The sequence below is a fragment of the Corvus hawaiiensis genome, unplaced genomic scaffold (assembly GCF_020740725.1).
Source record: "Corvus hawaiiensis isolate bCorHaw1 unplaced genomic scaffold, bCorHaw1.pri.cur scaffold_238_ctg1, whole genome shotgun sequence".
In the NCBI taxonomy this organism is placed as follows: domain Eukaryota; kingdom Metazoa; phylum Chordata; class Aves; order Passeriformes; family Corvidae; genus Corvus; species Corvus hawaiiensis.
This window is the reverse complement of record NW_025963312.1, coordinates 1,005-16,069: the sequence shown is the minus strand read 5'-3', so window position 1 is coordinate 16,069 and position 15,065 is coordinate 1,005. Positions and strand designations below refer to the sequence as shown.

The 15,065-nt window shown below is 51.3% G+C and overlaps 1 long non-coding RNA gene across 2 annotated transcripts; it reads right to left on the bottom strand.

Annotated features, from left to right (window-relative positions):
* Positions 1-1,376: 1,376 nt before the first annotated feature.
* On the bottom strand, positions 1,377-13,724 carry LOC125320869. Of its 2 annotated transcripts, none has more exons than XR_007201322.1 (3): positions 13,618-13,724; positions 10,946-11,098; positions 1,377-1,432 (listed from the first exon to the last, which is right to left on the bottom strand). It is a non-coding gene; the product is annotated as an uncharacterized LOC125320869 (long non-coding RNA). The 2 variants fall into 2 exon arrangements; XR_007201323.1 differs by lacking the exon at positions 1,377-1,432 and adding an exon at positions 10,038-10,065.
* Between the last annotated feature and the right edge of the window lie 1,341 nt (positions 13,725-15,065).

The following is a 15,065-nucleotide window of genomic DNA, read 5'->3' as shown; positions in this document are numbered from 1 at the left end:
TTCTGGGGGAAAAAACCGGGATTTTGGGTCATTTTGGGGGTCCCTGAATCCGTAAGGTCGCGTTTCTGGGGGAAAAACCGGGATTTTGGGTGATTTTGGGGGTCCCTGAATCCCTATAGAGTCCCTATGGGATCAATGGGAGCTCCCGCAGCTCCCGCAGCGCGTTCCTGGGGAAAAAAACGGGATTTTGGGTCGTTTTGGGGAGTTTAGAATCCCTAAGGTCGCGTTCCTGGGGGAAAAACCGGGATTTTGGGTCATTTTGGGGGTCCCTGAATCCCTAAGGTCGCGTTCCTGGGGAAAAAAAACCGGGATTTTGGGTCATTTTGGGGGAGTTTAGAATCCCTATAGAGTCCCTGAATTCCTAAGGTCGCGTTTCTGGGGGAAAAACCGGGATTTTGGGTCGTTTTGGGGGTCCCTGAATCCCTAAGGTCGCGTTTCTGGGGAAAAAAAACCGGGATTTTGGGTCGGTTTGGGGGTCCCTGAATCCCTATAGAGTCCCTATGGGTCCCTACAGAGTCCCTATGGGTCCCTATAGAATCCCTGAATCCCTCTGGTCGCGTTCCTGGGGGAAAAAACCGGGATTTTGGGTCGGTTTGGGGGTCCTTGAATCCCTACAGAGTCCCTATGGGAGCTCCCGCAGCTCCCGCAGCTCCCGCAGCGCGTTCCTGGGGGAAAAAACCGGGATTTTGGGTCGTTTTGGGGAGTTTAGAATCCCTAAGGTCGCGTTTCTGGGGGAAAAAACCGGGATTTTGGGTCATTTTGGGGGTCCCTGAATCCCTAAGGTCGCGTTTCTGGGGGAAAAACCCGGGATTTTGGGTCATTTTGGGGGTCCCTGAATCCGTCTGGTCGCGTTCCTGGGGAAAAAAACCGGGATTTTGGGTCATTTTGGGGGAGTTTAGAATCCCTATAGAGTCCCTGAATTCCTAAGGTCGCGTTCCTGGGGGAAAAACCCGGGATTTTGGGTGATTTTGGGGGTCCCTGAATCCCTATAGAGTCCCTATGGGATCAATGGGAGCTCCCGCAGCTCCCGCAGCGCGTTCCTGGGGAAAAAAACCGGGATTTTGGGTCATTTTGGGGGTCCCTGAATCCCTAAGGTTGCGTTCCTGGGTGAAAAAACCGGGATTTTGGGTCATTTTGGGGTCCCTGAATCCCTACAGAGTCCCTATGGGTCCCTACAGAGTCCCTATGGGTCCCTATAGAATCCCTGAATCCCTAAGGTCGCGTTCCTGGGGGAAAAAACCGGGATTTTGGGTGATTTTGGGGACTTTAGAATCCCTACAGAGTCCCTATGAGTCCCTATAGAGTCCCTGAATCCCTCTGGTCGCGTTCCTGGGGGAAAAAACCGGGATTTTGGGTCGGTTTGGGGGTCCTTGAATCCCTACAGAGTCCCTATGGGAGCTCCCGCAGCTCCCGCAGCTCCCGCAGCGCGTTCCTGGGGGAAAAAACCGGGATTTTGGGTCATTTTGGGGGAGTTTAGAATCCCTATAGAGTCCCTGAATTCCTAAGGTCGCGTTCCTGGGGGAAAAAACCGGGAATTTGGGTCATTTTGGGGGAGTTTAGAATCCCTATGGAGTCCCTGAATCCGTCTGGTCGCGTTCTTGGGGGAAAAAACCAGGATTTGGGTGATTTTGGGGGTCCTTGAATCGTTATAGAGTCCCTATGAGAGCTCCCGCAGCTCCCGCAGCGCGTTCCTGGGGTAAAAAACCGGGATTTTGGGTCGTTTTGGGGGTCCTTGAATCCCTAAGGTCGCGTTTCTGGGGAAAAAACCGGGATTTTGGGTCGGTTTGGGGGTCCCTGAATCCCTATAGAGTCCCTATGGAGTCCCTATGAGTCCCTATAGAATCCCTGAATCCCTAAGGTCGCGTTCCTGGGGGAAAAAACCGGGATTTTGGGTCATTTTGGGGACTTTAGAATCCCTACAGAGTCCCTATGAGTTCCTACAGAGTCCCTGAATCCCTCTGGTCGCGTTTCTGGGGGAAAAAAACCGGGATTTTGGGTCGTTTTGGAGAGTTTAGAATCCCTAAGGTCGCGTTTCTGGGGGAAAAACCCGGGATTTTGGGTCATTTTGGGGGTCCCTGAATCCCTCTGGTCGCGTTCCTGGGGAAAAAAACCGGGATTTTGGGTCATTTTGGGGGAGTTTAGAATCCCTATAGAGTCCCTGAATTCCTAAGGTCGCGTTCCTGGGGGAAAAAACCGGGAATTTGGGTCATTTTGGGGGAGTTTAGAATCCCTATGGAGTCCCTGAATCCGTCTGGTCGCGTTCTTGGGGGAAAAAACCAGGATTTGGGTGATTTTGGGGGTCCTTGAATCGCTATAGAGTCCCTATGAGAGCTCCCGCAGCTCCCGCAGCGCGTTCCTGGGGGAAAAAAACCGGGATTTTGGGTCGGTTTGGGGGTCCTTGAATCCCTACAGAGTCCCTATGGGAGCTCCCGCAGCTCCCGCAGCGCGTTCCTGGGGGAAAAAACCGGGATTTTGGGTGATTTTGGGGAGTTTAGAATCCCTATAGAGTCCCTGAATCCGTCTGCTTGCGTTTTTTGGGGAAAAAGCCGGGATTTTGGGTCGGTTTGGGGGTCCTTGAATCCCTATAGAGTCCCTATGGTCCCTATAGAATCCCTGAATCCCTCTGGTCGCGTTCCTGGGGGAAAAAAACGGGATTTTGGGTCATTTTGGGGACTTTAGAATCCCTACAGAGTCCCTATGAGTTCCTACAGAGTCCCTGAATCCCTCTGGTCGCGTTCTTGGGGAAAAAAACCGGGATTTTGGGTGATTTTGGGGGTCCTTGAATCCCTATAGAGGCCCTATGGGAGCTTCCGCAGCTCCTGCAGCGCGTTCCTGAGGGAAAAAACCGGGATTTTGGGTGATTTGGGGAGTTTAGAATCCCTAAGGTCGCGTTTCTGGGGGAAAAACCCGGGATTTTGGGTCATTTTGGGGGTCCCTGAATCCCTCTGGTCGCGTTCCTGGGGAAAAAAAACCGGGATTTTGGGTCGTTTGGGGGAGTTTAGAATCCCTATGGAGTCCCTGAATCCGTCTGGTCGCGTTCTTGGGGGAAAAAACCAGGATTTGGGTGATTTTGGGGGTCCTTGAATCGCTATAGAGTCCCTATGAGAGCTCCCGCAGCTCCCGCAGCGCGTTCCTGGGGGAAAAAACCGGGATTTTGGGTCATTTTGGGGGAGTTTAGAATCCCTATAGAGTCCCTGAATCCCTAAGGTCGCGTTCCTGGGGGAAAAAACCGGGATTTTGGGTCGTTTGGGGGAGTTTAGAATCCCTATAGAGTCCCTGAATTCCTAAGGTCGCGTTCCTGGGGGAAAAAACCGGGATTTTGGGTGATTTTGGGGGTCCCTGAATCCCTATAGAGTCCCTATGGGATCAATGGGAGCTCCCGCAGCTCCCGCAGCGCGTTCCTGGGGAAAAAAAACGGGATTTTGGGTCGTTTTGGGGGTCCCTGAATCCCTAAGGTCGCGTTTCTGGGGAAAAAAACCGGGATTTTGGGTCATTTTGGGGGTCCCTGAATCCCTAAGGTCGCGTTTCTGGGGAAAAAAACCGGGATTTTGGGTCGTTTTGGGGGTCCTTGAATCCCTAAGGACGCGTTTCTGGGGAAAAAAACCGGGATTTTGGGTCATTTTGGGGAGTTTAGAATCCCTAAGGTCGCGTTTCTGGGGGGAAAACCGGGATTTTGGGTCGTTTTGGGGAGTTTAGAATCCCTAAGGTCGCGTTTCTGGGTGGATAAAAACCGGGAATTTGGGTGATTTTGGGGGTCCTTGAATCCCTACAGAGTCCCTATGGGAGCTCCCGCAGCTCCCGCAGCGCGTTCCTGGGGGAAAAAACCGGGATTTTGGGTGATTTTGGGGGAGTTTAGAATCCCTATAGAGTCCCTGAATCCCTAAGGTCGCGTTCCTGGGGGAAAAAAACGGGATTTTGGGTCGTTTTGGGGAGTTTAGAATCCCTAAGGTCGCGTTCCTGGGGAAAAAAACCGGGATTTTGGGTCGTTTTGGGGAGTTTAGAATCCCTAAGGTCGCGTTTCTGGGGGAAAAACCCGGGATTTTGGGTCGTTTTGGGGAGTTTAGAATCCCTAAGGTCGCGTTTCTGGGGGAAAAACCCAGGATTTTGGGTCATTTTGGGGGTCCCTGAATACGTCTGGTCGCGTTCCTGGGGAAAAAAAACGAGATTTTGGGTCATTTTGGGGGAGTTTAGAATCCCTATAGAGTCCCTGAATCCCTAAGGTCGCGTTCCTGGGGGAAAAAAACGGGAATTCGGGTCATTTCGGGGAGTTTAGAATCCTTAAGGTCGTGTTTCTGGGGAAAAAAAACCGGGATTTTGGGTCATTTTGGGGGTCCCTGAATCCCTAAGGTCGCGTTCCTGGGGGAAAAAACCGGGATTTTGGGTCGTTTTGGGGGTCCCTGAATCCCTAAGGTCGCGTTTCTGGGGGAAAAACCCGGGATTTTGGGGTCGTTTTGGGGAGTTTAGAATCCCTAAGGTCGCGTTTCTGGGGGAAAACCCGGGATTTTGGGTCATTTTGGGGGTCCCTGAATCCCTAAGGTCGCGTTCCTGGGGAAAAAAACCGGGATTTTGGGTCGTTTTGGGGAGTTTAGAATCCCTAAGGTCGCGTTTCTGGGGGAAAAACCCGGGATTTTGGGTCATTTTGGGGGTCCCTGAATACGTCTGGTCGCGTTCCTGGGGAAAAAAAAACGGGATTTTGGGTCATTTTGGGGGAGTTTAGAATCCCTATAGAGTCCCTGAATTCCTAAGGTCGCGTTCCTGGGAGAAAAACCCGGGATTTTGGGTGATTTTGGGGGTCCCTGAATCCCTATAGAGTCCCTATGGGATCAATGGGAGCTCCCGCAGCTCCCGCAGCGCGTTCCTGGGGAAAAAAAACGGGATTTTGGGTCGTTTTGGGGGTCCTTGAATCCCTAAGGTCGCGTTTCTGGGGGAAAAACCCGGGATTTTGGGTCATTTTGGGGGTCCCTGAATCCGTCTGGTCACGTTCCTGGGGGAAAAAAACCGGGATTTTGGGTCATTTTGGGGGAGTTTAGAATCCCTATAGAGTCCCTGAATTCCTAAGGTCGCGTTCCTGGGGGAAAAACCCGGGATTTTGGGTCATTTTGGGGGAGTTTAGAATCCCTATAGAGTCCCTGAATTCCTAAGGTCGCGTTCCTGGGGGAAAAACCCGGGATTTTGGGTGATTTTGGGGGTCCCTGAATCCCTATAGAGTCCCTATGGGATCAATGGGAGCTCCCGCAGCTCCCGCAGCGCGTTCCTGGGGAAAAAAAAACGGGATTTTGGGTCGTTTTGGGGAGTTTAGAATCCCTAAGGTCGCGTTCCTGGGGAAAAAAAACCGGGAATTTGGGTCATTTGGGGGGTCCTTGAATCCCTAAGGTCGCGTTCCTGGGGAAAAAAAACCGGGATTTTGGGTCGTTTTGGGGAGTTTAGAATCCCTAAGGTCGCGTTCCTGGGGGAAAAAAAACGGGAATTCGGGTCATTTCGGGGAGTTTAGAATCCCTAAGGTCGCGTTTCTGGGGGAAAAAACCGGGATTTTGGGTCATTTTGTGGAGTTTAGAATCCCTAAGGTCGCGTTTCTGGAGGAAAAACCGGGATTTTGGGTCATTTTGGGGGTCCCTGAATCCCTAAGGTCGCGTTCCTGGGGAAAAAAACCGGGAATTTGGGTCGTTTGGGGGAGTTTAGAATCCCTAAGGTCGCGTTTCTGGGGGAAAAACCCGGGATTTTGGGTCATTTTGGGGAGTTTAGAATCCCTAAGGTCGCGTTTCTGGGGGAAAAACCCGGGATTTTGGGTCATTTTGGGGGTCCCTGAATCCGTCTGGTCGCGTTCCTGGGGAAAAAAACCGGGATTTTGGGTCATTTTGGGGGAGTTTAGAATCCCTATAGAGTCCCTGAATTCCTAAGGTCGCGTTCCTGGGGGAAAAACCCGGGATTTTGGGTGATTTTGGGGGTCCCTGAATCCCTATAGAGGCCCTATGGGAGCTCCCGCAGCTCCCGCAGCGCGTTCCTGGGGGAAAAAAACGGGATTTTGGGTCGTTTGGGGGGTCCTTGAATCCCTAAGGTCGCGTTCCTGGGGGAAAAAAACGGGATTTTGGGTCGGTTTGGGGGTCCCTGAATCCCTATAGAGTCCCTATGGAGTCCCTATGAGTCCCTATAGAATCCCTGAATCCCTCTGGTCGCGTTCCTGGGGGAAAAAACCGGGATTTTGGGTCATTTTGGGCGTCCTTGAATCCCTAAGGTCGCGTTTCTGGGGGAAAAAAACCGGGAATTTGGGTCGTTTTGGGGAGTTTAGAATCCCTCTGGTCGCGTTTCTGGGTGGATAAAAAACGGGATTTTGGGTCATTTTGGGGTCCCTGAATCCCTACAGAGTCCCTATGGGTCCCTATAGAATCCCTGAATCCCTCTGGTCGCGTTCCTGGGGGAAAAAACCGGGATTTTGGGTCGTTTTGGGGGTCCTTGAATCCCTAAGGTCGCGTTTCTGGGGGAAAAACCCGGGATTTTGGGTCATTTTGGGGGTCCCTGAATCCCTATAGAGTCCCTATGGAGTCCCTATGAGTCCCTATAGAATCCCTGAATCCCTAAGGTCGCGTTCCTGGGGGAAAAACCGGGATTTTGGGTCATTTTGGGGGAGTTTAGAATCCCTATAGAGTCCCTGAATTCCTAAGGTCGCGTTCCTGGGGGAAAAAAACCGGGATTTTGGGTCATTTTGGGGGAGTTTAGAATCCCTATGGAGTCCCTGAATCCGTCTGGTCGCGTTCTTGGGGGAAAAAACCAGGATTTGGGTGATTTTGGGGGTCCTTGAATCGCTATAGAGTCCCTATGAGAGCTCCCGCAGCTCCCGCAGCGCGTTCCTGGGGTAAAAAACCGGATTTTGGGTCGGTTTGGGGGTCCCTGAATCCCTACAGAGTCCCTATGGAGTCCCTATGAGTCCCTATAGAATCCCTGAATCCCTCTGGTCGCGTTCCTGGGGGAAAAAACCGGGATTTTGGGTCGGTTTGGGGGTCCCTGAATCCCTCTGGTCGCGTTCCTGGGGGAAAAAAACCGGGATTTTGGGTCATTTTGGGGTCCCTGAATCCCTATAGAGTCCCTATGGGTCCCTATAGAATCCCTGAATCCCTCTGGTCGCGTTCCTGGGGGAAAAAACCGGGATTTTGGGTCATTTTGGGGACTTTAGAATCCCTATAGAGTCCCTATGAGTTCCTACAGAGTCCCTGAATCCCTCTGGTCGCGTTTCTGGGGTAAAAAACCGGGATTTTGGGTCATTTTGGGGTCCCTGAATCCCTATAGAGTCCCTATGGGTCCCTATAGAATCCCTGAATCCCTCTGGTCGCGTTCCTGAGGGAAAAACCCGGGATTTTGGGTCGTTTTGGGGAGTTTAGAATCCCTAAGGTCGCGTTTCTGGGGGAAAAACCCAGGATTTTGGGTCATTTTGGGGGTCCCTGAATACGTCTGGTCGCGTTCCTGGGGAAAAAAAAACGAGATTTTGGGTCATTTTGGGGGAGTTTAGAATCCCTATAGAGTCCCTGAATCCCTAAGGTCGCGTTCCTGGGGGAAAAAAACGGGAATTCGGGTCATTTCGGGGAGTTTAGAATCCTTAAGGTCGTGTTTCTGGGGAAAAAAACCGGGATTTTGGGTCATTTTGGGGGTCCCTGAATCCCTAAGGTCGCGTTCCTGGGGGAAAAAACCGGGATTTTGGGTCGTTTTGGGGGTCCCTGAATCCCTAAGGTCGCGTTTCTGGGGGAAAAACCCGGGATTTTGGGTCGTTTTGGGGAGTTTAGAATCCCTAAGGTCGCGTTTCTGGGGGAAAACCCGGGATTTTGGGTCATTTTGGGGGTCCCTGAATCCCTAAGGTCGCGTTCCTGGGGAAAAAAACCGGGATTTTGGGTCGTTTGGGGGGTCCCTGAATCCCTAAGGTCGCGTTCCTGGGGAAAAAAAACGGGATTTTGGGTCGTTTTGGGGAGTTTAGAATCCCTAAGGTCGCGTTTCTGGGGGAAAAACCCGGGATTTTGGGTCATTTTGGGGGTCCCTGAATACGTCTGGTCGCGTTCCTGGGGAAAAAAACCGGGATTTTGGGTCATTTTGGGGGAGTTTAGAATCCCTATAGAGTCCCTGAATTCCTAAGGTCGCGTTCCTGGGGTAAAAAACCGGGATTTTGGGTGATTTTGGGGGTCCCTGAATCCCTATAGAGTCCCTATGGGATCAATGGGAGCTCCCGCAGCTCCCGCAGCGCGTTCCTGGGGAAAAAAAACGGGATTTTGGGTCGTTTTGGGGAGTTTAGAATCCCTAAGGTCGCGTTTTCTGGGGGAAAAACCCGGGATTTTGGGTCATTTTGGGGGTCCCTGAATCCGTCTGGTCACGTTCCTGGGGGAAAAAACCGGGATTTTGGGTCATTTTGGGGGAGTTTAGAATCCCTATAGAGTCCCTGAATTCCTAAGGTCGCGTTCCTGGGGGAAAAACCCGGGATTTTGGGTGATTTTGGGGGTCCCTGAATCCCTATAGAGTCCCTATGGGATCAATGGGAGCTCCCGCAGCTCCCGCAGCGCGTTCCTGGGGAAAAAAAACGGGATTTTGGGTCGTTTTGGGGAGTTTAGAATCCCTAAGGTCGCGTTCCTGGGGAAAAAAACCGGGAATTTGGGTCGTTTGGGGGGTCCTTGAATCCCTAAGGTCGCGTTCCTGGGGAAAAAAACCGGGATTTTGGGTCGTTTTGGGGAGTTTAGAATCCCTAAGGTCGCGTTCCTGGGGGAAAAAAACGGGAATTCGGGTCATTTCGGGGAGTTTAGAATCCCTAAGGTCGCGTTTCTGGGGGAAAAACCGGGATTTTGGGTCATTTTGTGGAGTTTAGAATCCCTAAGGTCGCGTTTCTGGGGGAAAAAACCGGGATTTTGGGTCATTTTGGGGGTCCCTGAATCCCTAAGGTCGCGTTCCTGGGGAAAAAAACCGGGAATTTGGGTCGTTTGGGGGAGTTTAGAATCCCTAAGGTCGCGTTTCTGGGGGAAAAACCCGGGATTTTGGGTCATTTTGGGGAGTTTAGAATCCCTAAGGTCGCGTTTCTGGGGGAAAAACCCGGGATTTTGGGTCATTTTGGGGGTCCCTGAATCCGTCTGGTCGCGTTCCTGGGGAAAAAAACCGGGATTTTGGGTCATTTTGGGGGAGTTTAGAATCCCTATAGAGTCCCTGAATTCCTAAGGTCGCGTTCCTGGGGGAAAAACCCGGGATTTTGGGTGATTTTGGGGGTCCCTGAATCCCTATAGAGGCCCTATGGGAGCTCCCGCAGCTCCCGCAGCGCGTTCCTGGGGGAAAAAAACGGGATTTTGGGTCGTTTGGGGGTCCCTGAATCCCTATAGAGTCCCTATGGAGTCCCTATGAGTCCCTATAGAATCCCTGAATCCCTCTGGTCGCGTTCCTGGGGGAAAAAACCGGGATTTTGGGTCATTTTGGGCGTCCTTGAATCCGTCTGGTCGCGTTTCTGGGGGAAAAAAACCGGGAATTTGGGTCGTTTTGGGGAGTTTAGAATCCCTCTGGTCGCGTTTCTGGGTGGATAAAAAAACGGGATTTTGGGTCATTTTGGGGTCCCTGAATCCCTACAGAGTCCCTATGGGTCCCTATAAAATCCCTGAATCCCTCTGGTCGCGTTCCTGGGGGAAAAAACCGGGATTTTGGGTCGTTTTGGGGGTCCTTGAATCCCTAAGGTCGCGTTTCTGGGGGAAAAACCCGGGATTTTGGGTCATTTTGGGGGTCCCTGAATCCCTATAGAGTCCCTATGGAGTCCCTATGAGTCCCTATAGAATCCCTGAATCCCTAAGGTCGCGTTCCTGGGGGAAAAACCGGGATTTTGGGTCATTTTGGGGGAGTTTAGAATCCCTATAGAGTCCCTGAATTCCTAAGGTCGCGTTCCTGGGGGAAAAAACCGGGAATTTGGGTCATTTTGGGGGAGTTTAGAATCCCTATGGAGTCCCTGAATCCGTCTGGTCGCGTTCTTGGGGGAAAAAAACCAGGATTTGGGTGATTTTGGGGGTCCTTGAATCGCTATAGAGTCCCTATGAGAGCTCCCGCAGCTCCCGCAGCGCGTTCCTGGGGGAAAAAACCGGGATTTTGGGTCGGTTTGGGGGGGGGAAAAAAAAAACCGGGATTTTGGGTCGGTTTGGGGGTCCCTGAATCCCTCTGGTCGCGTTCCTGGGGGAAAAAAAACCGGGATTTTGGGTCATTTTGGGGTCCCCTGAATCCCTATAGAGTCCCTATGGGTCCCTATAGAATCCCTGAATCCCTCTGGTCGCGTTCCTGGGGGAAAAAACCGGGATTTTGGGTCATTTTGGGGACTTTAGAATCCCTACAGAGTCCCTATGAGTTCCTACAGAGTCCCTGAATCCCTCTGGTCGCGTTTCTGGGGTAAAAAAACCGGGATTTTGGGTGATTTTGGGGGTCCCTGAATCCCTATAGAGGCCCTATGGGAGCTCCCGCAGCTCCCGCACAGCGCGTTCCTGGGGGAAAAAAAAACGGGATTTTGGGTCATTTTGGGGGTCCCTGAATCCCTAAGGTCGCGTTTCTGGGGTAAAAAAACCGGGGATTTTGGGTGATTTGGGGGAGTTTAGAATTTTGGGGGGGTTTCCCCCCCAATTTTTTGGGGTTCTCCCCATCAATTTTTGGGGGGTTTTACCCCTCCATTTTTGGGGTTCCCTCCCCTCAATTTTGAGGGTTTCTCCCCCAATTTTTGGGATTTTTCCCTCAATTTTTGGGGGGTTTTCCCTCCCAATTTTTGGGGTTTCTTCCTCCATTTTTGGGGTTTCCTCCCCTCAATTTTTGGCGTTTCCTCCCCCAATTTTTTTGGTTTTCCCCCCCCAATTTTTTTGGTTTTCCCCCCTCAATTTTTGGCCTTTCCCCCCCCAATTTTTGGGGTTTCTTCCTCCAATTTTTGGGGCGTCCCCCCCCCGATTTTTGGGGTCCCCGCACTCACTGCAGCCGCTGGCCCAGGGGACTCTCCCGCAGCCTCTCGGTCGCGTTTTTGGCCACCCCCTCCAGGGTCCCCAGGAGCCCCCAGAGCTTCGAGGGCAGCGCGGGGGGGGGCGGGGGGCGTCGGCGTGAGGGAGGGGGTCGTCAGCCCCGCAGCCTGGGGGAGGGGAAGGGGGGGGAAAAAATGGGGATTCACCCCCAAAATCGCCCTCGAATTCCTTCAAAACCCACCCCGGATCCTTGAAAAAATCCCTCGAAATTCCCCCCAAAATCCCCCCAAAATCCCTCAAGATTCTGCCCCCAAATCCCTCAAAATTCCTCCCAAAATCCCCCCCCCAAATTCCCCGACAATCCCCCCCCAAAATCCCTCAAAAACCCCTCAAAAATCCGCCCCCCAAACCCCTCAAAAATTCGCCCTCAAATGCTTCCAAAAATCGCCTGAAATCCCTCAAAAATTCTCTCAAAAAATTCCCCAAAATTCCGCCAATTCCCCCTCAAAATTCCGTCCTCAAATCCCTCAAAAATCCCCCCTCCCGGATGGCCCCAAAATCCCTCAAAAATCCCTCAAAAAAATCCCTCAAAAAATCCTCCCAAAATCCCTCAAAAATCTCTCAAAATTCTGCCAAAAATTCCTCAAAAATCCCTCAAAAATTCGCCGCCAAATCCCTCAAAAAATCCCCCCAAAATCCCTCAAAAAATTTCCCCAACCCCCCCCAAAAATCTTCAAAATTCCGCCAAAAATTCCTAAAAAATCCCTCAAAAAATCCCTCAAAAAATCCCCCCAAAATTCCTCAAAAATTCCCTAAAAAAAACCCTCAAAAAATCCCTCAAAAAAATCCCCCCAAAATCCCTCAAAATTCCTCCAAAATTGCTCAAAATTCCACCCCTAAAATCCCTCCAAAAATTCTCCCAAAATCCTCCTAAAAATCCGTCAAAAAACCCCCCCAAAATTCCTAAAAAATTCCCTAAAAAATTTCCTAAAAATATCCCTCAAAAATCCCCCCAAATCCTCCCAAAATCCCCCCTAAAATCCCTCAAAAAATCCCTCAAAAATCCTCCCAAAAATCTCCCCAAAAATCCCTCAAAAATCCGCCAAAAATTCCTCAAAAATCCCTCAAAAATCTGCCGCCAAATCCCTCAAAAAATCCCCCCAAAAATCCCTCAAAAAATCCCACCAAAAATCCCTCAAAAATCCCTTAAAATCCCTCAAAAAACGCCCTAAAATCCCCCCAAAAATCCCTCAAAAAATCCCTCAAAAATCCCAAAAAAATCCCTCAAAATTCCCCTCCCAAATCCTTCAAAAAATCCCTTAAATCCATCAAAAAAAAACCCCAAAATCCCGCCAAAAATCCCTCAAAAAATCCTTCAAAATTCCTCCAAAATTCCACCCAAAACCCCTCAAAATTCCCCCCCCAAAAATCCCGCAAAAATCCCCCCCAAAAATCCCTCAAATTCCGCCAAAAATTCCTCAAAAATCCCTCAAAATTCTGCCACCAAATCCCTCAAAAATTCCCCCCAAATCCTCCCAAAATCCCTCAAAAAATCCCTCCAAAATCCCCCCCCAAAAATCCCTCAAAAATCCTTCAAAAAAATCCCTCAAAATTCCTCCAAAATTCCTCCAAATTCCACCTCTAAAATTCCTCAAAAATTTCCCCCCCAATCGCTCAAAAAATCCCTCGAAAAATCCCCCCAAATACGCGCAAAATCCCTCAAAAATCCCACAAAAAAACCCTCAAAAAAAACCCCAAAATCCCACCAAAAATCCCTCAAAATTCCGCCAAAAATCCCTCAAGAATCCCTTAAAATCCCTCCAAAAATCCCTCAAAAAATCCCTCAAAATTCCGCCAAAAATTCCTCAAAAATAAAAAAAAAAATCCGCCAAAAAATCCCTCAAAATTCCTTCAAAATTGCTCCAAATTCCACCCCTAAAATCCCTCCAAAAATTCTCCCAAAATCCTCCTAAAAATCCCTCAAAATCCCTCAAAAAAAAACCCCAAAAAATCCCCACCCAAATTCCTAAAAAATTCCCTAAAAAATTCCTAAAAAATCCCTCAAAAAATCCCTCAAAAAAATCCCTCAAAAAATCCCCCCAATCCTCCCAAAATCCCCCCAAAAAATTCTCAAAAAATCCCTCAAAATTCCTCCAAAATTCCGCCCAAATCCCTCAAAATTCCCCCCCAAAATCCTCCCAAAATCCCTCAAATTTCCTCCAAAATTGCTCAAAATTCCACCCCTAAAATTCCTCCAAAAAATTCCCCAAAAATCCCTCCAAAATCCACCCAAAATTCCCTCCAAAAATCCCTCAAAAATCCCTCAAAATTCCACCAAAATTCCACCCCCAAAACCCCTCAAAATTCCCCCCAAAAATCCCTCCAAAAAAACCCAAAAAAATCCCTAAAAAAAACCCCCCCAAAATCCCTCAAAATCCCTCGAAAAAACCCCAAAATACCCCCAAAAAATCCCTCAAAAAATCCCAAAAAAAATCCCTCAAAATTCCTCCAAAACTGCTCAAAATGCCACCCCTAAAATTCCTCCAAAAAATCCCAAAAAATTCCGCCATAAATTCCCCTAAAAATCCCCCCCAAAATCCCCCCCCCAAATCCCTCCCAAAATCCCCCCAAATTGCCCCAAATTCGCCCAAACTCCCCCCAATTTGGGGCCGATGACGTCACTCACCTGCCAGCAGCGTCACCCGCCACCAGCGCGACCCAGAACTTCATGGTGGCACCTGCGGGTCCCCAAAATGGCCCAAAATTACCCCAAAATGTCCCCAAATGCCCCAAAATGTCCCAGATTGTCCCCGATTGTCCCCAAAATGTCCCAAAATGTCCCCAAAATGTCCCTAAAAGGCCCCCAAATGCCCCAAATTGTCTCTAAAATGCCCCAAATTGTCCCAAAATGCCCCAAATTGGCCCAAATTGTCCCCAAATTGTCCCAACTCCCTGAATTGTCCCCAAAATGTCCCCAAAATGCCGGAATTCGCCCAAAACACCCCAAAATGCCCCCGAAACTCCCCCAAAATGCTCCAAATTGTCCCCAAAATGCCCCAAATTGCCCCAAAATGTCCCCCAGAAGCCCCTAAATGCCCCCAAAAGACCCAAATTGCCCCAAGTTGCCCCAAAATGTCCCCCAAAAGCCCCTAAATGCCCCCAAATTGCCCCCAAATGCCCGAATTTCCCTGAAAAATGCCCCAAATTGCCCCTGAAATTGCCCCCAAATCCCCGAAATTGTCCCCAAAATGTCCCCAACTCCCTGAATTGCCCCCCAAAATCCCCCAAAATCCCCCCAAATTGCCCCCAAATCCCCGAAATTGTCCCCAAAGGCCCCAGCTCCCTGAATTGTCCCCAAAAGGCCCCAAAAATGCCCCCAAAAAGCCCCAAAATTCCCCCCCAAACCCCAAATTGTCCCGAAAAGACCCCCAAATCCCCTAAATCCCCCCCCAAAGCCCCCAAAAGCTCAAAATCCCCCCCAAATCCCCCCAAATCCCCCCCCCCAAAACCGCCAAAAAATCCCCCCCCAAATCCCCCAAAATCCCCCCCAAAAAGCCCCAAAATCCCCCAAAACCCCCCAAAATCCCCCAAAATCCCCCAAAATCTCCCCAAAATCCCCTCCCCCCCCCCCCCTCACCCCGCGGGGTCCCTCCGGCTCCCAACCCCCCCCCAAAAGGGGGGGACCCCTTAAATCCCCCCGGGTGGGGGCGGGGCGGGGGGCGGGGCCCGCCTGACCTTTGCCCCCCCCCCCGCCCCTCCCCCACCCCCTTCACCCCTCCCCCCACCCCATGGGAGGGGGGGGGTGGGGGACCCCCCCAAACCTCCCCTCCCCCCCCCCTTTTACCCCTCCCCCACCCCCCCAAAATTGGGGTGGGGGGTGGGGGAGGGGGCGGTGTCACCCCCTCCCCCCCCCTTCCCCCCTTTTCCTCTCCCCCGGCCACGCCCCTCCCCCACCCCCCCCGGCCCCCTCCCCACCCCCCAGCCCCTCCCCCACCCCCCGGCCCCTCCCCCACCCCCCCGGCCACGCCCCCGCTGGACTTTGGGACACGACGTGGCCGAGGGTGGGGGAGGGGCAAGGTCCAAAGGGGGTGGGGGAGGGGCGGAAGGGGGTGGGGGGAGGGGGGGGGTTGGAAA